The 25562-nt window shown below is 37.9% G+C and overlaps 1 protein-coding gene across 2 annotated transcripts in view; it reads left to right on the forward strand.

Moving 5' to 3' along the window:
* SIPA1L2 (signal induced proliferation associated 1 like 2) overlaps positions 1 to 25562 on the forward strand; it is a 255321-nt gene that overhangs the window by 66108 nt on the left and 163651 nt on the right. Inside the window, exon 3 of one of the 2 annotated variants that reach the window (XM_069064868.1) lies at positions 16595 to 16713. The exons of the other annotated variant lie outside the window; for it this stretch is intronic. The gene's annotated coding sequence lies outside the window, so the exon portion shown is untranslated. The remainder of the gene's footprint in view (positions 1 to 16594; positions 16714 to 25562) is intronic. 2 annotated transcript variants of the gene reach the window in all.

Below are 25562 nucleotides of genomic sequence, written 5' to 3' on the forward strand. Positions count from 1 at the left end.
CACACACACACACACACACACACACACACACACACACACACACACACCCTTGTGCTATTATCTTTCCCTATGCTTTCATTGTTTTTAGTTGATTCATATTAGTAGAAGAATTCCTACCCAGGGTGTTCAAGATACTCAACCAGTAATTTGTATGCCCACTATATACTGTTTTATGCCATGTAATAATACTTTGTCATGACTAAGTCTTGAATACAGAAGTATGTATAGAAAGACACAGGTACAATTTTTTTGGATGCTGAGCAAGATAACAGGTGTAATGGTAGTTTGCCTTTTTACAAAGTTTTCTGTAGATGAGCATAGGGTCAGTTACCAAATCTCACTGTCCCAAGTAAAATCAGCTACCCTCTGTGCACTGACTGAATCTTATAACTTTATATATCACTTATGGTTTAAAGATTCTGTGCACCAACCCTGTGAGGTAAGGCAGACCAAATATTTTACCATGTTACAGATGAGAAAATTGGAGGCTCAGACTCTGTTGGTAATAAATATTAAAGTTGACATTGGAGCCAATCTACTGACTAATCAGTCAGTGTTTTTGACCAAGTTACCTTTGCAGCTCTTTTGTTTAATGAGAGTTCCTGCAGTTCTTGGATGAGGATAAATTTGGAGGTCAAAAGTAAAGAGTATTCCAGTGAAAGCAAAGGTGCCTTAAAAAGGGTAACAACAACATGGTGAATGTTGGGAATGCGAAAGGCAGAAGGTCGGGATTGGGTAAATGGTGTACAACTTATGGATAAGGAAAGGTTGGTGGAATAAGGGTGGCACTGAGACATGGGATCTCTTTAATGGCAGCAGGAAATGATAGGAGACAGGACTATTTACTTTGGTACAGACCTCTTACTGTGCACAGCCATAGTCAAATGACCCTTGTCATGCTTCCTTGATCAGGTCTGAAACCACTGTAATGAATAATTGTTTTTTGTAGCAGTAATCGGGTGGCCAAGCTAAGTAGTATTGCATGCTTGCTGAACAGGCATCTGATAATCATCTCTCTATATTCTTCTCTCTGCAATGAGTAAAATACCTGCTTCTAGGAGGAAGCACTTTGTAACTTTTCCCTCTGCTCATGAATGCCTTTCTTTGAAAGGGCTTTCCTCAGGGGATCAAAAGGAAAGGTGAGTTTTGGTAAAGCCAGAAATGATAAGAAATATCTAGGATCAAAAATGTGAGATATTTTAAATCTATAGATATATGCATAATATTTAGTTTCTTTTATTTTAAAAAATATTTTTGTTTACTTGAAATAGAGTCTTGTCAATTGAAAAAAATAGCATATAACTAGTAATAAGTAATATTGGTATGATGCTTTATGTTTTACGAAGCATTATTTTCATATATAATTTTATTTGATGTTGATAATAGTTCCGTGAATTATAGTACAGGTGTAACTGTCCCTATTTTACTAATGAGAGATCTGATGCTCAAAAAAGTTTGTTGCCCTCCCCAGGTTATTAAGCTATTAAGTATCAGAGTTTGGTCTTGAAATTGAATGTTTTTTCCCCCCTATACTATGGCTGACCAAATCAGAAGTCAAGCCTTATTATAATTATGCTGATAAGTTATAGTTATGCTGATAGCTCAGCTTCGACTCTTTGGCATCGTATTTTAGCTACTACATTGGTCTGAGTACATGTACTTTCCTCCCAGTTCTGACATCCCAGATCTCGGTTCTGGCCGTCATAATGCCCTTGGTGTCACAGACTCGCCATGACCTCCTGAGTCTCCCAAGAAAGGAGAAGCTTCCTCTTTGTACCTCTTTGTTCCTGTCTGTACACCTGATCTGCCTTGTTCTTGCTGTTGGTGCTACAAAGGAGGGGAGGCCATATTCCTCCCCTTTGCACCTGTGCATGTGAGAGAGATGGGGAGGCATGGTGGGTGTTCTACAAACCTAACTTCATGTTCCTTTGTGATAAGAGATTTCTCTGCAAAGTCCATCAGCACTTCTTAACCTCCCATTTATCAAACTGTAGAGAAGACCGCTAGGGGTTGATTCTATCTCTGCAAAAATTTGACACTTGGGTAACTTGAGACAAATTTCCACTTGTAGATCAGTGATCATAGAACTGCTGTTTGATCAACGGAGCTTGTTGTCTTAGAACTCCAAAAAAGGAGATGGAGGAAGGAGGCAAGGTGGTAAAAACTCAAAGAGTAATAGGAGTTTCCAAGTTTTGCTATTGGGTAAAGAGCTGTCCTGTAAATGGAGTGGGGAGGGGGACTGTGGGTGAAGAAAAGGACAGTGAATATGTTCCACTTGTGTTGGCTTTCTCAGTTGTAAACAGCACATATTTGTTGGTTTGCCCCTATTAACCCACACTCTCTTTAACTTGCATTATAATGTATGATTTTTTTTTCATTTTTTGAGTAGGACCTGAGAAAAAAAAATGAATTTCTCCCAAATAAATCAGTTTTTTTTTGGTGGTACTTCTGTGTAGCATTATTTTTCAATTAAAAAATACATTTTAAAATACTTCCTTTCCAAGATCTCTAATTTTAGGGCTGTGGCTTCTACCTGGTGTTGGTCTGTCTTAAGAACACTGTAATATACAGACAAAGCTCCTGAACCTCTCCGTGACAATGATAATGGTGGTCACTCACCCTGTCTTTTAACAGACAATGGATACCTTGTTATATTCACTAGATATAAGAAAATTACTTTTTTCATTTGCTTAATATCTTTGCTGTTTAAACAAAAGAGGTATAAGTATAGCCATATTTTCTTTCCTTTTTGGGGCCCTTAAAAATGTTCCATGAAATGTATCACTAAAGAGTTCATTGTTTGAAGTCTGTAGTCATTATATTGACATCATGGTTGAGAAGATGGCCTAATGACTAAGGATTTTCTTTCTGTTTTGGCCATGAGCTCAAAGTGTAAACATAGGCTGATGACATAATCATTTGATGCTTCCATTTCCCCACTGGCAAAGTTGGTAAGTAGTAACATCACTACAATAATGGGATTGGAAGCTTATTTACTAGAGAGTTGTGGTACTTGTGTGGGGTAATAGTAAGGCTGGTATTTAGACTAAGACCCTTTTGTTTGGAGACTAACCACTGTTTTCCCAAAGGTGGAAAAGTCTCTATAAACTTGTGTTCTCAGGGGTATGTCTCACATTCTCGAGAGTTCTTGTAAGAACTTCAGTTCCATCATAGGCATAACTTCATTGGAATGGGAATGGGGATATGCTTTCCTGTCACCTAGAAATACCTTCCACATCATACAATATTGCTGTTACTGTCTACAGTGTTTTCCTGGTTCTGCTCACTTCATTTTGCCTCTCTTCATATAAGTCTTCCCTGGTTTTTCTGAAAGCATCCTGCTCATCACCTCTTACAGCACAGTAGTATTCCAGCACAATCATACCACATCTTGTTCAGCCATTCCCCAAATAATGGGTATCCCCTCAATTTCCAATTCTTTGCCACCACAAAACAGCTTCTATTAATATTTTAGACATATAGAACTTTTTCTATTTTCTTTGATCTCTTTGGGGTACAGACCTAGTGATGGTATTGCTGGATCAAAGGGTATGCACAGTTCTGTAAATCTTTGGGAACACTTCCAGATTGTTTTCCAGAATAGTTGGATCAGTTCATAACTCCATCAACAGTACATTAGTCCCAATTTTTCCACATTCCCCCTAACATTTGTCATTTTCCTTTTCTGTTATATTAGCCAATCTGAGACATGAGGTGGTACCTCAGAGTTGTTTAAACATCTATTTTTCTAACTAGTAGTGACTTAGAGCACTTTTTATATGACTATATATAGCTCTGATCTCTTCTGATAACTGCTTCAAATCTTTTGACCCTTTATCAATTGGGGAATGACTCATATTCTTATAAATTTTACATAGTTCTCTACATATTTGAGAAATGAAGTCTTCATCAGAGGAAACTGCTATAAAATTTTCCCCCAGTTCCTTGCTTTCCTTCTAATTTTGTCTGTTACTTTTGTTTGTACAAAATATTTTTAATTTAATGTCATCAAAAATTATTCATTTTGCATCCCACAGTGTTTTCTGTCTCTATTTGGTCATAAATTCTTCCCTTATTCATAGACCTGATGGCCTCCAAATTTGGCCTCCAAAATTTTCCATGCTCCCTTATGATATCAATGTATGTCTAAATGTCTAAATCATGTACCTACTTTGACCTCTTGTATACTGTATGAGATGTTGGTCTCAACCTAGTTTCTGCCAAACTTCTTTCCAGTTTTCCCAGCAATATTTGTCAAATAGTGAGTTCTTGACCTAAAAGCTTGGATCTTTGGGTTTCTCAAACCCCAGATTACTGTTGTCATTTACTACTGTGTATTCACCACTCTATTTCTTAGCCAGTACTAGATTGTTTTGATGATATAGTTTTGTGGTACAATTTGAGATCTGGTACTGCTAGACTTCCTTCCTTCAATTTTTTAAATTGATTCTCTTGATATTCTTGACTTTCTGTTTTTTCAGAACTGTGATCCAAAACTATGTATAGGCAATGCAACGGGTTTCTGCACCCAATGCTGGCCAATGGCCCTGTAGCTTCTTTCTGATCAGTTATCCAATGCCCTTAGCTTCTGTGGGCTTGAGAGCTCTTGAAGTTGCTGCTGTCCCTGAGGCAGCCACTTCAAGACCCGCTGCTGGGGTTGCCACAGCATGCCTTAACTCCAGGCCAGCCACTACCTTGGTTTAACAGACCTTTTCTACCGACTTCCTTGACTGTTGTTGGTTGTGCTGCTCTAGAATTCAATTTGAGACACTTTAAAGTTTTTTGGAGGGAAGTTTGGTAGAGTTCAGGTGAGTTCCTGCCTCTGCTCTACCATCTTGGCTTTGCCCTCTGTTTTCTTAAACAATCCAGTGACAAGTTGTTCTTCCATCAACTTGTTGGAATTCCAGGGAATTTGCTGTGATTGGCTGGGAGGATCAGCCCCTTGTGAACCTGTGTCCACTTTCCCCATTGTGAGTCGGAATAGGGATCCAAGCAGCAATTTATCATATCTTCTTTACCTTTCTGTGTATTTCATTGCCTCCTTTGGCAGTATGGTAAAGCCTATGAACCCCTTCTGAGAATACTATTTTAAAATGAATAATATAAAATACTTAGGATTACAAAGAAAATGTTGAAATTTATTTATGAATATTAAAAAAAACCTTCATAAATTAATGGACCCCAGGTTAAGAACACCTGTTCTTTACACAGGTATCTCTCTTTGAATGAGAAGATGTTGACATCATTTATTTAAGAGCTTAAAAACAGTTGCAGTTCATCCACATAACCTGTGATAAATGTGGAAGCTGAACATAGGAGCTTATTTTCTTTCTATTGTTTATTTTTATTAAGCACTTCCCTTTGGGGCAAAGTATCAATGAAAAGTTTCATAGAAGCAACGTTTATTAAGCAACAATAGTCAATATTAACATTTGCTTTTCAGCCAAAAGTCAAATCATTGGGCAAGCATTTACTTTAGGTAATTAGTGTTCGCTTTAGAGCATCCTAGGCTGAATATAGATAGCTCTTTTTATGTATGGATGAAAATGAAGATAGTTGTTCTTGCTCAGCTTTCAAGATGGTTAGGATAGCAGTATGTTTGTCTTTAAATAACACAAAGAAAACTATAAGATCTTTGGTTGGTCTTCTCCCAAGCCCCACTTCAGACAGAATGGCATGGAAGATATGAGATTCCATTTTTAAAAACCTCCTAAAATTAATTTGATGGACTGTATTATGAAATCTGTTAATCTTCAATGGTGATGGCAAATATAGCATATTGAACTAAATTCAGTTCTAGATACCCATTTTTTCCTTTCTCTTTTTCTCATAAAGTCTTGGGGGAAGGAGGGAAGATGAGTTGATTCTAAATAGCCACTAAGACTCTTATTAAAATCACTCTTCCTCCTTACCCCTCATAGAAATATTTATCTAGGATCTTGATTTTTGTATCTTTGTAGAATAACAGTAGATGATGGGAAAGTGAATGCTGAGTAATTTAGGATTACAAATCTTACTTTTTTAGCCAGTAACAATTGTACAGGTTCACCAAATTGTCCCTTAGACTTTCTCCCCAAATCTCTTGATTTTGTCTGAAAGCTAATTGCTTTTGAGGGGCTGCGTAGAAGCAAGGAAATGCTAAAATAATCTGCAGGATCAAATAAACATAAAAGCCTCCTTAATTCTCAAGATTTTGCTACCTTGAGCACATGAAAAATTTTATTCTCCTTCCAATCTGCAATTATTGGCATGAACAGCCAATAAAACTTATATTTCTCTTTTGTTGCTACCTGTTCTCCCTACCACCAGCATGCACAATGAATCTGATTATTTTATTATCTTATAACAATAACATCTTATTGTTCTGAAGTTTTCTTTTTTAATATCAATGAAAAGTTAGTTGGATGATGGAATTTCTTCTATTACTAAGCAGCAAACAGCCATTCTCTGGCATTTTCTGTCCTTCAGTAAATGCTCCATGTAAGACTTAAAGGTACAGTGTGTGGGGCAGGGGGATGAGGATAGAGGCTGACTTTACTCTGGAATATCCAGGTTCCAAGTCTTGCCTCTGACTAAATGACCCTGGGCTAGAGCCTGTACCTCTCAGTATTCATGGACAATTCTGACTGTAAATTGTGGGCATATGCTGAATTGTTTTGGTGAAGGGAATTTCACCCTTGGGAGTTCTCTTTTCCTCCCCACTGATGAAACCTCAGGTCTAGCAGGTCTCATCTTGTTCTTGACACCCAGAGTGTGTACAGGCATTGCTGTATTGTAAAGACTTCTTTATTGAGACTTCAGTGAACAAAGGGATCTAAAAATTTCCTTAGGTGATGCCAAAGGGAGCTTTCCTAGTGGAGTAGTACTGGATGTTCATCTTCTTGGTTTTGTGTACTGGTTTGTATTGCACTGTGATCTGTCTTGTGAACCATATGCCTTTAAACACTAAAGTTACAAAGGCTACTGTGTACCCTTTATAGCAAGGGCACAGAGATTGTGTAGGTCTTACATCACATCTGACAAGAATTCTTTGCAAGAACACTGTCCTGCTGCATGCCACAGGAATGTCAGATTCTTTTTTTTTTTTTAAATAAGGGTATAAATAGCTTAAAAATACAGTAGTTTGGCAGTTTGACAGATGATGCCAGATGTCTAACATATCTCTCTCGATGTGCTTCTATTCCTCCAAAAGCAGCTTTGTAGGTGTTTGTTAGGGTGCTAATTTTTATTTCTTCTCCTTCTTTTTAAAAAAGTGCTAAAATATGCATAGTTAGTAGTGCTAGAAAAAGAAAGTGAATATGAGAAGCTTTTTCTTGCTGTTTAATTTCTGTCCTCTAACAATGTATGTTCCCACATCTAGGGAATCCTCATGTCTAGGTCAAACAACAAATGCATTAACTGGTGAAGAGGGCATTATGTACATGTAAATATACATATACACATACATATACATATTGAAGTCTGTCTCAATTTAAAACTAGCTAAACATGATATGACTTGGTCTGACTAGAGGCTCCAAGAGCAAAGCATTCTCAGCACTTCCTTCCATCCCCCCAGTAGCATACATATGCCCTGCCTTGTCTTTACTTCTTACACCCCCAATACCCAGACCTGAACAACTAATGACAGATTATTTTAAAGTAAGTAGAGGTATCATTGGAAGAGATCAACTAAAATCTGATATGAAGCTGCAGTAATTCCTTTATCTCTTATTCATGCTAACACAATTCAGAATTTGAAGTCATGAGATGTGTCCCAGTGCCCAGCCTCCAAGAGGCTCTCAAAGGCTTTGGATACTAAGAATGGAGCGAGAAGAAATATTCTTCTATTCACTTAGTGCTGTTCTGGGAGACAGGAAATCTGGGGTGGCTGCTACCTTGTTGTGTAATTATTAGACCATCTGAGTTTTGGGGGCTTCAGTTCTCATCTAGGAAATGGCCGGATAACTACCTTCTCTTCTTCCCTGGTATAGATGGGACAAAAAATTGCAGTAGAAGAAAAACAAAAACAGCAAATAGATACTTCTGGTTCTGTATCCTGAAAGAGCAATTGCTGTCTGCCCTAGCTAGCTGCTGGCATTCAGCACTTTTGGGGGGTAGTTTCCAGGCTTCTGGGGTACCAATGTAGTAAAGCATTGCATGGGGTGAGAAATAAGATGAGATGCTAGAAGCCAGGCAGAATTGTGGTTGCATCAACAAGATGGAGGGTTCCAAAGCAGAGACATAAACTCTTGCAGGAGGGAGAAGAAATGTGAGATTTAGCAGAGAGAAAGCTGGAATCAATTATGAAAGACCAGGAGCTGAAAGCAGGAGCCAAAATAGGAAGAACCACCAGAACTAACCCACGGGGTAGAGAGAAAACTGACAACTCATAGACAGTCATGACAAGTTCAACGTATACTGTGGTGGCTTGTGTGGGCCAGTGCTGACTGGGTCTATTTTCTGTTGTAAAGGGGAAACACTGTCATCCATTGGCACTAGCCTACCAATTATGCCACATCAGGAATATTGAACTAGTAGTAGTTGGAATGAAAAATATGTTTAATGAAGAACATAACATTTTATACAACATGACTTTTTCTTGTTTTCTTTTTTTTTAAACCAGGTCAAAAATTCCATCAGTCGGGAGTTACTAACATGTGTCTTTGGTATTTTTTAAGTCTACTTATTAACAAAATCCTAAGATAACAGGTGAATTAAAAGGAGAGGAAGAAAAGGGAAGAAGTTGTCTGTCACTACTTTAATTGTTAATGATAGAATAAAGCTAATAGTCTTAGTATTTTTGTTAGTTTTGTTCTCCCTGAAGAATTATCTGCATTGGTTTTTTTGTAGTTTATTTATTTTTTATTTTTTTAGTTTACATCATTCATTCCCACAAGATTCTGAATTACAAATTCATTTTTCCCCTACCCACCACCCCAAACAGCGATCCCACTAAATATCCCCTCCCCCAATCTGCTCTCTTATATCTTCCCCCATCCCCCCTCTGACTTTCCAGTAGGGCAAGGTGGATCTCTGTGCCCTAGTGCCTGTATATCTTATTTACCAATTACATGTAAAATAATAATTATATATATATATATATATATATTTTTAAACATTTGATTTTAAACCTTTGAATTCCAGATTCTTTCCCTACCTCCCTCATCACTCCCCCTCACTGGGAAGATAAGCAATTCAATATAGGTTGTACATGTGTAGCTATGCAAAACATTTCCATAGTGGATATATTGTGAAAGACTGGCTATATTTCCCTTCATCCCATCCTACCCCCCACTTGTTCTATTCTCTACTTTAATCCTGTCCCCTTTCAAAAGTGGGTGCTTCCTAGTTCCCTCCCCCTAAGCCTGCCCTCCCTTCCATCATCCCCCCTCTCATCCCCTTCCCCCCCCGACTCTCCTACAGGGTGAGATTTACTGTGTATGTTATTCCCTCCCTAAGCCAAATTCATTGAGAATACTCATTCCCTTTTGCCTTCCTGTTCTTCACCTCCATTGTAACAGTTTTCCCTTGCCTCTTCTATATGAGATAATTTACCCCATTCTATCTTTCCCCATCTCCTCTCTTTATATTCCTCTCTCACCTCTTAATTTCACCTTTTAAGTATCATCCCTTCCTATACCCTCTGTCCATGTGTACCTGTACACATATATACACATACTCACATATGTATTCATATGCCCATATACCCTCCTATGTAGACATATAAATGTATGTGTATATATATATATTTTTTTTTTTTCCTATTCCCTTCAACTATTCTCATACTGAGAAAAGTTTCATTAAGTTACAATTACCATTTTTCCATGTAGGAATGTAGGAAGTTCAACTTTGAGAAGTCCCTTATGATTTCTTTTCCCTGTTTACCTTCTCATGCTTCTCTTGCTTCTTGTATTTGAATTTCAAATTTGCTATTTAACTCTGTTTTTTTTTTCCATCAAGAATGCTTGAAAGTCCTCTATTCCATTGAATGACTATATTTTGCCCTAAAACATGATACTCAGTTTTGCTGAGTAGGTGATTCTTGGTTTTAATCCCAGCTCCTTTGACCTCTGGAATATCATATTCCAAGCCCTTTGATCCCTCAGTGTAGAAGCTGCCAGATCCTGTTTTATCCTGATTGTGTTGCCACAGTATTCAAATTGTTTCTTCCTTGCTGCTTGTAATATTTTCTCCTTGATCTGGAAACTCCAGAACCTGGCTATAATATTCCTAGGAGTTTTCTTTTTGGAATCTTTTTTAGGAGGTGATTGATGGATTCTTTCAACTTCTATTTTGCCCTCTGGTTCTAAAACATCAGGGCAATTTTCCTTGAGAATTTCTTGACGGATGATTTCTAGGTTCTTTTTTTGATCATAGCTTTCAGGTAGTCCAATAATTTTTAAATTATCTCTCCTGGATCGATTTTCCAGGTCAGTGGTTTTCCCCATGAGATATTTTACTTTGCCTTCTATTTTTTCATTTGTTTGGATCTGTTTAATAATTTCTTTATTTCTCATAAAGTCACTAGCTTCCGTTTGCTCCAATCTAATTCTGAAGGAATGATTCTCTTCAGTGAGCTTTTGAGATTCTTTTTCCATCTAGCACATTCGGTTTTTTAAGGCATTCTTTTCCTCCTTGGCTTTTTGAGCCTCTTTTGCCATTGGAGTTAGTCTATTTTTTTAAGGTGTTATTTTCTTCAGTCAGGTTATTGACTCTCATTTTATAATTTTCTTGCATCATTCTCATTTCTCTTCCCAATTTTTCCTCTACTTCTCTTATTTGGTTTTCAAAATCCTTCTTAAGCTCCTCTATGGCCTGTAAGCAGCTTATTCTTTTCTTGGAAGCTTCTGGTGCAGGAGTTCTGACTTCACTGTCTTCCTCCTGTTCCATGTTTTGATCCTTTTTGTCCCCAGAAAAGGAATCCAGAGTTGGACCTCTGTGCTTGCCTTGTTTCCCTCACTTGCTCATGTTGCCGCTCAATTACTTGACTTTTGAGCTTTTTGCCACAGCAGAACTCTGCTACCAGAGTGGGAAGCTTTGTCCCAATCACTGGGGTTTTCTCAGCTGGTGGAGCTATTAATTGGTTGCCTTCTCTGAAGCCTCCACACTCTCTGGCAAACTGGTCATTCACCCCAGGACCTCCACCCTAGACTGCAATCCAGATCCAAGCAGGTTAAAGAAAGAGCAATTAGCCCTCAGACTGGTCTCTTACAATCTGCAGACCGAGAGCTCTGAAGGAGCCATGTGGTGGTGGCTGCATGGCTGCGGCGCCTCAGTGGCTTCTCCTTCCAGGGGGTAAAGGCCTAACTGCACTTCTGAACTCCAGGTTCACAAAGTCCACACTGCACTGACCTCTCACTTTATCCTTAGCATCTATGGGTTAATAATTCTGGAAACTGCCACAGCTGCTGGTGATGTGAAGTCCCTCTAGCTGGTGGCTGGTTGTGGCCGCCCTGAGGCTAAAACCTCGGGCTTGGCTCCCAGAGAGCTGAGCTGGCCACTTGCTACCAGCCTGCCGGGCTGTCCTCAGTGGGAGGTTAGCTTCTCTGTGTCATTTTGTGGGTTCTGTAGCTCCAGAGTTTGTTCAGAGTCACCTTTTACATTAATTGGCGGGGGTGGAAGCGGAAGCCCTGCGGAAATCCTCTTTCTACTCTGCCATCTTGACTTTGCCCCAGAATCATCTACATTGCTGTCCTGCTTCTGAAGATGTTGCCCCAAACAATGAGGGATCTTTTGGGTCAATGCCTTTATTTTTATACATAAGGCAAATGTGGCCTGAAAAAGGGTGTGACTTCTCTAAGCTTATCCAGGTGATCTCCAGTCTCCAGATTGTTCTACCACCATGTTGTATTTCTTTTTCATTATAGTTCATACTTACATAATAAGCACATTAGTTTGGATTCAGTCAAAGGGCCACACTTGAGGACCTAGAGGGTCACATGTGACCTGAAGACCACAGGTTCCTCACCCCTGAAGCTTTCATGGAAATCACCTTACATAAGGCAGATAGAAGTGTTATTGTCACCATCTTCAAAGTGAGGAATCTTACTTTTTAATGTGTGTGTATCTGTAGTCATTACTTGAATTCAAGGCTCCTAACTCCAAATTCATTATTTCTTCTCATTGCATCATATCTCCTCAAAAGGTAATAAATCTTAGGGTTTAAAAAAAAATAGGTCCTGCCCCATGTATTGAAATCTTCACCATTTTTAGAAAGCAAAGAGAAGCTAAAATTGGTTTGAACTTGTATTTTGTAAAAATGGGTGTGTATTACTTTAAGTGGTGATAGATTTCATTAGTCAGCTTTACAAGATACAGCAGGTAATGCATTAATAGCCTGATGCAGGTCTACTTCAAATTAATTCCATTTCTGAAGAGAGAACGAATCTCATCTGTATTTTGCATTTAACAAAATTCTAAGGCATTTGCAATGTTTACTTAATTTTAAGTGATAAATGATCCTTTCATAAGTTCATAGTTATTGTTGCAAGTTCAATTTCCTACTCTAGCTTGTTTCTAATACTGAGATAGGAATTACTGAAGTGTGTCCTTTAGTTAGAGGATGTTCTGTCAATCAGAAGTTATTGATTGTAACTTTACCTTTTGCTTCTAGTTTGCAATTCTAAGACTGATGTTGGCTTCTAACAACAGTCAGTATTTTGAACCTTATTATTTAAAGTGAAAAGTTCAATGGCAGTTTAAATGGTTATATGACAGTTCTTTAATAGCTATTCAGTAACTACTTGAGCACCCGCTTAATAAATCATCTTGCATAAATAAAATATTAAATAAATGTAAAATAAAACAATCCTATAAATTAAATAATTCCTATATTTGGGAAAGGGTGTGTGCGTGCGTGTGTGCGTGCGTGTGTGTGTGTGTGTGTGTGTGTGTGTGTGTGTGTGTGTATGGTGTGGTGTTCCTTGTCCTCTGGAAGCTTACTTTCTATTTGAGAAGCTGAGACTTGTAAAATTGCCATAATAAGTACTATGTGCTAAAGCTTCTTATCAGTGCCATGAGGAAGGAACTTCAGGAATAGGTGATTGGAGAAAGATCCATGAAAAAGGTAGCATTTGGACTGACCCTTAAATAATTGAAAGAATAATTATAATGATAATAACTTTTTGGTAGAGAAGGGTTTAAGACTTTATTTCCAGGGGAAGAAGACATTGGTAACGCATAAAGTGTGCCTCTGGGAGATAATGAGTATTGCTGGTTTACCTGGAGAGAGGTTCTTGTAGGGAGACAACAGAAGATTAGGCTGACAATGTTACAAGTAAGAAAATGGAGGCAGACAGATGTGAAGTGCCTTTCCCAGAGTCACACAAATGGCAAATGTCTGAGCTTGGATTTGAACTCCTGTCTTCCTGATTCCAGGTCCAGCCCTCTATCCTCTTATACCATTTGGCTTCATGGCTTAGGTAGATGGGCTGAGGAGTTTCAAGTAGACTGTTCTTATCAAAACCTATACTGGCTCCCATGACTTATGTGTGATAGCACATTTTAGCAAGATTAGTCTGACTCATGCCTAGACTGCAGCAATGGAAAGAGATACCTTGTGGAAAATGAACAGATTAGATAAAAGGTGATAATGTAGCATTTTGCATAAAGAAGATATCCACCTATGTGGAAATCCTTGGACTTGAGGGGAAAACATTTGGGTGAGGATCAAAGTAGGAAGAAAAAAACATGATAGCATCATGAGATTATACTACAGGCCATCTGGAGGAAATGTATGTGGAGTTCCTGACACAGATCACAGACCTGGAGCTGAGGCAGGATATAGCTGTGATTTGAACTATCCAGATGACTGCTTATAGTTTCTTTGTTAAAAGTAGAACAGATAAATTCTTGATTTGTTTTACTGATAAGATTCCAAGGGTCCTCACCAGTTAAAGGAGACTTCCTTTAAAGAAATTCTGAGGCTGTAATTGCTCTCTTTTGCCTCAAAGACAATGGAGTTTGTATGTCAGTCAGTGAGCTCAGATTTTCAAGGGCCATGCCTTAGAGATAGAAGTCAGGGCAGGTAGGTGAAAATTGGTGTCAAAGTAAGTCTAATATCAGGAAGACTAGAGCCCACCTATGAGTTGAGTCTTGAAATAAATGCTTAAAAAAGGACTTTTAGCCTTAGCGTGACAGAGGGGTGCCCACTAATTGGTTGCGGGATAGAACAATACTAAAAGGGGATAGAACCAGGAAAGAATTATTCAGTATCTATTCTCTCTGTCTCTGTGTCTGTCTCTCTGTGTGTCTCTCTGACTCTGTCTCTCTGTGTCTCTGTCGTTGTCTCTCTTTCTGTCTCTATCTCTGTTTTTCTTTTTTTTTTTTTTTCTTTTTTGCCTTTTGCAGGGTTACACAGCTATCTGTTTTTCTAAAGGAGAGTGGTAAGTAGGGCAACAGTTTGAAATGGACTAAGTCTTGGATTTGGAGTCCAAGGGACTGAGTTCAGACTTTACTCTGAAAAACTTTGAGCAAGTCACTTAATTTCTCTGGGCCTTACTTTCTCCTGTAAAATGAGAGGATTCACCTAGATAACCTCCAAGGAACTTCTGGCTCTAAATCTTCCATCTGTCATAAGTTGCGGTGAATAATTTGGGTTAATTCATCCAAATGTTTTCATCCAGTTTCATAGTGGAAAGAACTTTGGAAAAGGAATGAAAATGTAGATTCAGGGAAATTTTTCTGCAGGTACTAGATTACCTTGGAGGTCTCTTCCAACCTTGAGATTCTGTTAATATCTGCCTTTTATAATGCATTTAAATTAATTTAACAAACATTTACATTCAGCTGTTCAGGAACACAACTATTGCAGATGGGGAAGTTTACTCACCTGGCTTTTCTGCAATCATGCCTTTTGTCCTAGGAGAGCTCTCTTCAGTGTACAGATGTACATAGGGGTTTGGCTTTGAGTTGCCTGAGGGCATGTTGGCAATCAAACATGTTAAGAGCATGAATGCTACACATAGTGAAAAGGAGGAAGTATTATGTTAAGTGGAGCACTAGTGCCCCACGATTGAGTGATATACTCCTGGAAAGTAGTTTGCTTACCCTGAGTGACCTGAAGGATAATACTCAATTTCCCCCTGGCAAGCAGGAAGGAAGCTGATCTCCAGCTCCATGCTGGGCACTGACTGCGTGATGTCATGCCCCTCTCTGGTAATTCAGTTAGTGTTCGACTTGGCATAATTAAGAGAACGCCCACCCACATGTGGGATTAGTACCCGAGAGTGTGAAATTAACACATCAAGTGAATTTTGTACCTTACTAGCCTTGGGCTCACTCATGTAAATTGAAATTTGCAAGAATTATCCTTAGCTTTGCAAACACAGTTTCAGTGTCTAGTTTTTTCAGGTGAAAGAAGTTTGTGTTATTTATACTGTGGGAGATAGTATAAGTTTAGTTTTAGCACAGCCATGCATAGTGGTTGCTGAGGCAAAATACTGTCCATCTGCTTTGTAAAAACTGCCTTTGACTAAAAGAGACTGATGACATAACTTAAAGTTATCTTACCTAGTAACCAGCTTTCACAGATCCTGGGCCATTTTTAAAAAATTAACAATATAGAACCCAGCTCAGTATGACAAAACTATTTTTGTGTTTAGCTTGACATCTGCGACTGACACCATTTTGCTATTGTAGCTCTAATACATTCCATAAAATAAAATTAAAAATTGAAAAAATCCTGCACAAAGCATATTTATGAGTTGCCATTAGCACGTCTGATGATGTCAATTGCCTCAAATCAAATGAGCCATATGTAAAGCACTCTGCAAAACGTTAAAGTGCTGTATAAATGCTAGTAGTTGTTAATTATTGCTGTTGCTATTTTTATTTGTTATTATTATGCCTGCCCTTTTTTTTCTCCCCACTTACTACCTGTGTGACTTTGGGTAGGGCTTTTAACTTCTTAGGACCTCAGTTTCCTCATCTGTAAAATGAAGAGGTTGGTCTTGATGAACTTCTAAAGTCCTTTCCAGGCCAAAATCTTTGACATCATGAGGGGATAAAAATCTAATTGCAAAGTAGTTCCTGGTACATAGTAGACTATTAATAAACTCTATTGCCTTTTCCCTTACTCCTCCCCTTCCCCAAGACTCTGAAAAGAATCAGGGTTAGCAATTAATTACACTCTAATATTAAAAGTTTCTGCTCTGAGACCCCTGCCCCTGAACTTACAATTCATTCAAGCTGCTTATCTCTAGTGATGGTGCGCTTCTTTCCCTCACTCTCCTTAAATATTTATGGGCTCTGACTCACTGTGAAGACTCATTTTGGTGCTAATGGTGGGATTTTTCTTGTCCACAATTTCTCTAGTATATATTTCTGACTCTTCTGAGACCTAGTCTCTGTTCCTTCTTTTTTGCTGAAGGCCATGGAGGGCTTAGACTCTCTGATTTTTCTCCCTTGAGCTGTCACTGTTTCTTCTTCCTTTGCTACCTGGTTGTGTGTGTGTGTGTGTGTGTGTGTGTGTGTGTTTTTAAAGCTAACAAACAGTAGTATACCTGTGTTGTACAGTGGCAACGTTCAGCCTTGTCACTGAATGTGAATTCAGTATTGAAATTTTAATGTACCTTCAAGCTCATTAAAACAGGATTCTGTCTCTGCCTTTCAAGATGATTTATTAAGGAGGTTGCTGATCATCAGATTGTGCTAAGTTCCTGTGTACATATGGCACCATGCTGGAAAAGTGTAAAACAATGTGGACTTTGCCCTCCCAGATGACCACATGAAGGTATAGATTGTTTTGCATAGCATTGGCATATGGGAAATAAAGCCAAATTACCCAAACCCTGTAATGATTGCAGTATGCTACAATCCTTTGGGGGGGGGGCGGGGGGCGGGAACGAGGACGGAAGGCATTGGGTATAAGCTGCCATACCCAGCATTTTCTTTTCCATCCTTAGAGTTCAGTATATGCCTTACATTTTATTTGAGGGAATTTAAGTGAAGATCACAAGGAACCGTCTTTCAGTTTGTACTTCAAGGATTGATAAGCATCTTAGTGTGGTGGCAAGGACACTGAATTTGGGGCTGGACATCTGGGGTCCATCCCCAGTTTTGTCGCTTACTGCTTTTAAAATCTTGGTCAAAGACATTCTTCATCTCTGGACCTTAGTTCATATAATACATACATACATACATACATACATGCTCTCCAGGGTCTCTTTTAGTCCTAAACCTATCATCTTAAGGCTAGTTAGGATATGAAATTACAGGTTCAATTAGTGTTAAAACACTTTTAATATAAAGCAGAAACTCTTCTTTGCTAAAATAAATATGAAGTTTTATAAACATAGAAATTCATCTGGATTTTTGCTTTTACTGCCTTATATGATCAAGTCTTTTTTCTAGCAGATTTAATATTCCAAATAAGTGAAAGGAAGATGACTTTTCTTTTGATTTGCTTGGCCTTTTCTTAAGTAAGTTGTCTTATCTGTTCTTAATCTTAGAAATGTAATGGTTTTAAAACCAAAGGGACAGCATTCATTAACCTGGAGCCCTCTTAGGAGTTTCTGTTTGCAGAAAGAGAGGATGAGAGGTCTGGTTGTACAAAGTGAAGTTTCTCACATTCTCAGTGGAGAATGAAAGCAAATTTCCGATAGCACTGTTTTCTTTTGGCTTTGTCTTATTTTATTCTGAGTTATTTGGTTTCTCACTGACTTTTAACTCACTTTTCCCCATGTAGGGCCCTAATTGGAACCTATGGGAAATTGAAAATGAAATCTAGGATTGCCAGGTTTCTTTAGGTGTTTATGCAAAACTTTTGTGGCACCACTGACTAGAAAGTTGGTGCATAGGTTGCCCTTTACCTACCTGGAGTAGAAGTTCTTTGTATTTATCTCTCTAGTTCTCTATTGTTTTCAGATGTAAATGAGATTTTAATTATTAGGGCTTCTTTAGCAAAAAAGAGGAAATAATCTGCCATCAGGTGGAACATCAGAAGTTGGGGAAGCATTCAGACATTTTCCTATTTTGATTAGGCTCTATATACTATGGAAACTCTCCCTATCTTTCTGGATACTTTGATACTAAATAGAGGTGGTGATTTTGTACCCATAGTTAGTGAAATGGATCTGAACAACTTCCCTAAATGGTTAGGAGGATCCTGGATCTTTATTTCATATGTTCAATGCTGTGTAAATAGAACTATCTCGGACTGTTTTGTCATCTTTAAGGAATTCTGTATCTCCTTTTGAGTGGACATCTCATCACCAAGTTGACTTGGTGAAGTATATTTAAAGGAAATTATTTTATAATTGAAATTTTAACGATAACCTTCTTTAAAAACAAGCAAGATTATGAGACAGGATTATCTACAACAGTTTGTAAAGGCTTTGTTTAGAACTGTCCCTTGCATTTTTTAGAAGATAATATTTTTTCAGAGGAAAATAAAGATTAAAAAACTTTATTTTTTTCAAAATTTCTTCACTTGGAATTTCCAAGGGTTAAGTTGGCTTTCCTTTTTGAGTCTTTCAGGAAGATAAACTGATGTCATAGTCTGGACCTTTTTGCATAAGATTATACTTGGCTACTGTTAACTCTGTCAGAGTGGGATGAAGAAAGTGTATGGTACTATGCATAGCATTCTGGATTTGGAAACAGAGGCCCTTGGTATTCAGATCTAAGCTCTTGGACAAATTACTTAACTTATCTGGACCTTGGTTTCTTTACTTGAAGGGGTTGGACTACATTAACTTCTAAGGTTCTTTCTAGCACTGAACCTACGATCCTAAAGGACATTGGATTATAGGACAGCTGTCCACTTGCCTTTTGAGTAAGATGAATATTTGTATGACTAATGTTAGCTGAGTATTTTTGTGTTCAATTGACATTTTCAGTATAACTGGCTAGAATTTGATCATCAGCAAAGAGAATATACACATCCACTAGAGATCTCAAAGCATGGGGTATATTTGCTTCAAAGAGTTTTTTTTTTTTTAAGTTTGGCAAAATTTGGCTTTGTAGATGAACTAAAGCTAAAAATTTTTGCTACAGAACTTAATTGTCCCATGTTTTCCAATCTGAAATTAAAAGTGTAATGCGTTATTCATCCTAGGTATGAATATATTTCACTGATTTCATTTCTGTAATAGAAACAAATATCACTTGCTAATGTGATGACAAATGCTTGTTGATTGTTTTATTGGGTAATGTTGACTTTTTTCTAGACACTGAAGGTAAAAAAGCTTGAGATTAAAGTTTACTCAACTGAAAATTGTTTTGTATTTTTGTAGTGTTAGCCTCACCTTGCACACAGTAGGCACCAAAAAATGTTTGTTGAATTAAAGGGGTTGATTTGGAATTGAAGGGGTTGATTTAAAGATGATTTATAAAGGCTCTTCTACCTTGGTGTTTTGCTTTCTTATTTTAAGTTACAAACATTAATTTATGTTATAGTTGGTAAACATCTTTCTGTTTAAACTTACTTCCTTTTGTTCTATAGGCAGAGAGACAAGGAGGCAAGCCAAATATTTTTAATAGAGGAAAAACAGGACATTTTTATTTCGATAATTACATACGCAAATGTATGATGTACAAACCCTTTCACTTAGACATCCATTGTTGGAAATTATTTCCTTATTGTCATTTTAATAAAAATAATTAAATCTCTTTTTAGCATGTTAGAGATAAAATTAAACTGAAAAACTCTATGGTATGCATGGGAACAATATTAAACTTGCCAATGCAACAGCTGCAAGCTGGGGGAAAACAGGAGACACTGTTAGAATACAGATCGTATTTCGGGAAAGAAAACATACGCACATGTGCAGTGGTGTCAAGATATGTGTATATTGTATAAATATAGTGTGGTGCTTAAAATCAGTAATTGTTGCAGTCTTCATTAGGCTAGAAGTAAGTTGAAGAAAACTCTAAACTGTTTCCCAGAAATGAATAATGGCACCTTTTTTTGCGAGGCATTGTGGCAGTGTCTTTTTAATGGAAGATCTAGATTTTGAGAAGTTACAGAAGACAGATAAGCTAGAATTATTAAACATAATTTGCTTAAACATAAACATTACACTTAAACCCTCTTGTCTCCACTGCATCACTTTAACCAATATCTTCCCCAGTATAGCCCACCCCCTTTTTTATTCTTGGGACTTTTTTGTAAGCTCCTTGAGGGTAGAGGACTGTTTTGTTTTCATCTTTTTATCCCCAGTGCCTTTTACGTAGTAGGTACTTCATAAATCCTTGTTTACTTGGACTTAGAAAAATTCCATTGTGAAGGCAGTGATCTTTCCATTCACATATTCCATTCTGGCTTTTTCTGCCTGGTTGCCCTTGGGCCACACCTAATAGCATGCACTCCTGAAGGTAGGCAAGGGATTGGGAACAGGTGAACTTCCAGCAGTCCATAGCAGGTCAGGTATAGAACTCTTTCTGGGGAAATGAAGGAAACTACTCACTTCAGTGATCCTTCTCATCCAAGTGAGTACCCTTTTAACAAGTCAACAAGTATGATCAAACATTTTCTATGTACCTGGCCTGTACTAAGTGCTGAGAATGTACATACAAACAAACAAACAAAAAGTCCTTGCCCTTAAGGAGTTGATATTCTAGTGAGGGAAGATAGCACATAAAGGAAGTTGAAAATAGGATGAGGAAGTAGGAAAAGTATTGGTGCTTGCTGGGCTTTGGTGGAGAAAGTGGATTGCTGAGTCAGGGGCAGATCTGGTCATGCATATTGAAAACCACCCCATGCCTGATCCTGTGCAGGTTGGAGACCTTTCATGTCCTCCTTCCTATAAACCCTATGAAGGCCATCAAACTCACAAATTGGAAGTCTTCTTATAATGTCATTTTATATTACATGGTTATCAGTGGAGTGCTCTGGCTTGTCTGCATCTCATCTCACTTGGCAGCTAAGTTGAAACTACATTAATTACACTGCACTCCCCCCTTACCCCACCCCAACCTGGGGTTAATTTATTTCAAGTGAACAGTTTGTAAAAGACTACTTTTGTCCAGAGCACTGCCAGCTACTGGTAGAGATGTAAAGTTTAGATAAGGCAAAAATTTTGTTTTCTCTCCTGGAGATTACAAAAGCATGCCACATTTAACACAGACTGAGCTTTACTAGATGATATAAACTTACCATCAGTCACTGTTTATATCCCATCTAAACATCAATTAAAATGCTGACACCTGAAAAATTTCTCTGAATGTATTTGGTGTGAACTTGTATGTGTTGTATCTGCTTGTAAGAACGTAAGTGTCTTGAGATCAGGAACTTTTTTTCCCCTCATTTTGAGAGTCTTGTACACAATAGGCACTTAAATGTTTGACTAGATTTGTTGGGTAGATCAGACACCTCTAGTCTCCCAGTTCCCATGTACCCATAGAGGAGGACTTGGACAGAAGGTAGCCATGATATTGGGAAAAATAAAAGAATTACTTACGTTATGAATTCTCATCCAAAACCTGTTATAAGTGTAGTTGTGCTGTGAAGAAAAAAAAAAAAGAAAAACAAAAAAAATCAACTTACTGTTTTGTCAAGATATCTATATTCAAGGTTCTGTCCTTGACTTCAAGATGTAGAATGGGGGACTGACTTGTGGGTTGCCTAATTACTTTCCCTTCTTAGATACACTGTCCCATATCAATTGTAACCACCTAATCTTATTATTACTGGCTACCCACCTTATCACAGGTGGGAGAGAACGTGGAAGCAAGGATAGAACTTTGAGGAATACACACTGTTAGAGTCAAGAAAAGGATAGAGACACATAGCCCAGCAATTAGGTGCTGTGGGGTCATAGTTAAACACAGTCATTGTCTTTTTTGATTTTGTAATATGAGGGAAAGATTCATAAGAGCCCTCTGCATTATAGATTCTACCTTCAGTATATTCTTGATGATTATTGGCATAATGTTCATAACTGTATTTATTTTCCTGTTAACTTGAGTAATTACAGAAAACCTTGTATTCATGAAGTGGATTACATAATTAGTTCTCTAGGAAATAGGATTCTTTACCCAAGGGATAAGGGTAATGTTACACATTGAATAGGAATTCTGTGTTCTGGGAAGCCCAGGGTTTTTTCCAGACCAAAACCTGGCATCCTCTTATATTAAGTTCCCCTCCAACTCTATTTGCATAGCCTGCATATCAGTTAGATTGGCCCCTACATGAATGAACCAAAATTATATTACCTTTGTCATGTTTCCAGCTAGTCACAGCTTGTGTATATTAGAATTCCATCTCGGTAGTAATACTTTTGGTCAAAACAGCATAAAGAGCCAGGAATTTTGAAAAGTGAACTTTTGGATGAATGAGCTTTCTTTTGTATTTTAATTCAATCAAGGTTATAAACTGGTGCAATGCGGCTTGAGTAGATGACTTTTTTCTTTTTTTATGGTAGTTTTCCTGGTATTATTTCAGGACGTACAAATGACATTGGTTCTAGCCAGTAATGTTCCAGTTAACCTAACAGACTGTTAACTGTTGCCTTCCCCATGTTTGTTTTCCCCATACTCTCTATCAGTCTTAAAAAGAAATACTCAGAGAGACCCTGTTGCTGATTTTATTGAGTAGACATGATTTATCAGTCATTGGCATTTCCCTAGCTGATCAATACTTTTGTTTAGTACCCTCATATATTAGCAACCCATTCACATAGCACAAGCATCAGTCATATTGGTTGCTGTGTGAATGAAAAGACAGTCATATTGTTGTCTTTGTCATCATGTTTTGAGTTGTTTTAATATTAGTATTTTAATATTTTAATGTTTCAGTATTAGTATTTAATTTAATATTTAAATGCCTTAAAGCGCCTGTACCTTCATTTCCACATTGGTAAAGATCAGAGGATTGGACAAGACATTCAGGCCATCTGAGTTTCAGATGTATGAATAAATTTGTGATTTTATTTAATAAATAAAGTAATTTAATATTAGTATTAATTAATTAATAGTATGAATGTGTACTACGATAACTTCTCAGAGAGTAACTTCTTTGGGAGTGTGGCGGGGAGCATTCTTTCAGCAAGTATTTGTGTTTAAGGCATTGTGCTAAGCTAGGGAGACCATGGCAAAAATGATACAGAGTCTGCCATCAAATACCTTAACAACAATAATAGCTAATCTTTATATGGTGCTTTAATGTCTGCAAAACACTTTAGATATATGATCATGTTACATATTTAGATCTCATAATAATATGTTATTTAGTAGACAGAAGTAAATGTATATAAAAGACGGGTAATAATTTGTAACAATCCCACTTGTTTGGATCAGGAAGGACCTTATGTGGGACTTTTTTCAGGGTTAAGTGACTTGACCAGGCTCACACAGTTAGTGAGGCCGGATTGCACTTGGGTCCTCCTGACTCCTGGGCTGGTGCTGTATCTGCTGTGTCACCTTGCTGTTCCATGAGCTGATTCTTGAAGGAAGCTAGTTAATCTAAAGGCAGAAATGAAGAGGGGGGCATTCTAGACAAGAAAGACAAGCCTAGGCTAATGCTTGGAGGCAGGAAATGGAATGATGTTTTATAGCGGGGTAGGGAATGGTAATGAAAGTTGTAGATTGGCTAGAACTTAGATTAGGTGAAGGGGAGTCAATACTGAAAAAAATATATATTTGGAACGATAGACTGAGGCCAAATTGTCAGGGGCTTTAAATGTCAACAGAGGTCTTTGTATTTTATTCTACAGAGCGGGGGAAGACATGGTCAGAGCTTTTTGCTAAGATAGTGTGAAAGATGGATTGGGGAGGGGAGATCAGAAGCAGGGAGATGAATCAGGAGGATATTGCAATAGACTAGGAGCATAAATGAAGACAAGGGTATAGATGGTAAAAGTGTGGAAGAAGAATGTGCTTTGTGAAGTACAATGAAAATAACATTGGACCTGGAGTCAGTGGACCTGCCACTGGTCTGACCTTGGACAAGTCCCTTAATGCCACTGTGCTTCATTTCCACATTGGTAAAGATCAGAGGATTGGACAAGGCAGTCAGGCCTGTCTGAGTTTCAGATGTATGATCCTTTAAACACCGATGTTTAACACCAAGGGTGTGCTTAGGCCATGCAGTGTGACATATTCTTTAAGCCCAGTATTCGCTTTGTGAATTGGAATGTTCTTTTCTTTGACAAGGTGCTGCTAACTAAGGTAGGGTAGAGAGTGTCATGGCTAGTTTTGTGCCTGAACATCATCAGGATAACTTAATCTTATTTTACATTGTGTTTCATAATTTCCACTCAAATCACCAGATCATAAGATCACAAATTTAACCTTGGGATGGACCTTCACTTTACAGATGAGGGAGGCAACTGAGAACTAGAGACTACAAGGCCATGCCCTATGTTTTTTCCAAATAATCATCCTCCAGATCTTCCCTTATTCAGCTGAGTGCTCAGTTCCTTCTGCTCAAGATTTAGACTATCCATTGTTTGCAGTGTAATTTATCTCTCTACCCAACCTTAATACACTTATCCTTATGGTCCTCCTTTCCTTCAGTCTCTGACTACTGTAGCCATTGATCTCTCTCTCTTCTGAAATATTAACAATGTTTGCAACCATACTATAGCACACAATGTAGGACTCAATTTTATATCTCCTTCCCCCATCTCTGCCCCCCCCCTTTTTTTCTCAGTTCAGACTTCTGATTTCATCAATTTGGAGAAGTCCTGGTATAAAAACTCCTTCCATAAATCTGTAACAAAAGTTTTACTGTTGTTTGGAGGGTGCTGAGAGGTCACACTGTCAGTATGTATAGGTTGGAAATAGAACTTGAACTCCAAAGACGTATTTCTATCATACTGTTTGTTGTGTTGTAGTTTATGTTTTTGTCTTCTTTTCAAAAGCATACCAATCTCAAGAGCGGTAACCATGTCATATTCTCTGCCATGGTACTCAGCACATAGTAGGCACTCATCCTCAGCAAATACTTTTTGAATACTCTTTGAGGCTACATTAATTTGCACTCATTAAGCTGTATTAAATTAAGTGTATGAGTCTGCCCTTGTATATGAGAAGTTATAAACTCTCCCAAAGCCTAGGTACACAGAGGGTCACTTAGAATTCGACTACCATGACCTTTTTGTCATGAATTAAATATTTTACTAGAAAGAAGATTTATAAAGCAGATTGCCTCTTTTTTAAAGATGATAGGTTATTAAAAATAAAGAAGCAAATGAAAAGTGATAAGAGAGTGAAATAGAAGTCAGAGAGAATGGCAGCCTTTAGGACATTCTCTCTTTTTCCTCAGGGGAATAGATGAGTCTTTGGTTTTTATCTGTAGTTAAGATTTTTAAGAAGAGAGGGCCATCTCTCCCCAAAATTGAGGTTACAATGTTTATTTATCCAGCTGGCTGGAATGGCTTTCTCAGAGCCTTGGAAACCTGTAGTAGGTTTTTAAGAGTCCTCAGAGCCGCCAGCCACAATTTATTAATCTCAATCACGCTAGCCTTCTTCAGCACCTCAAGAGTAAGTCAAGCTGCCCGGTCTGCTGGAAGACAAAGATAGCCTTTTCATTTTGGTGATTAGAGTATTCCTAGCAGGTCTGCTGCATTTATCAGTTTTGTTCAGAATGTGGTTGCTGATTGTTTTTTATATGTGTTGGTGGTTCCAGGAGGGGAAGAA

This window comes from Petaurus breviceps, unplaced genomic scaffold, assembly GCF_028583685.1.
Source record: "Petaurus breviceps papuanus isolate PSGF00001 unplaced genomic scaffold, PetGlider_PUasm1.0 90650, whole genome shotgun sequence".
Taxonomy (NCBI): Eukaryota; Metazoa; Chordata; class Mammalia; order Diprotodontia; family Petauridae; genus Petaurus; species Petaurus breviceps.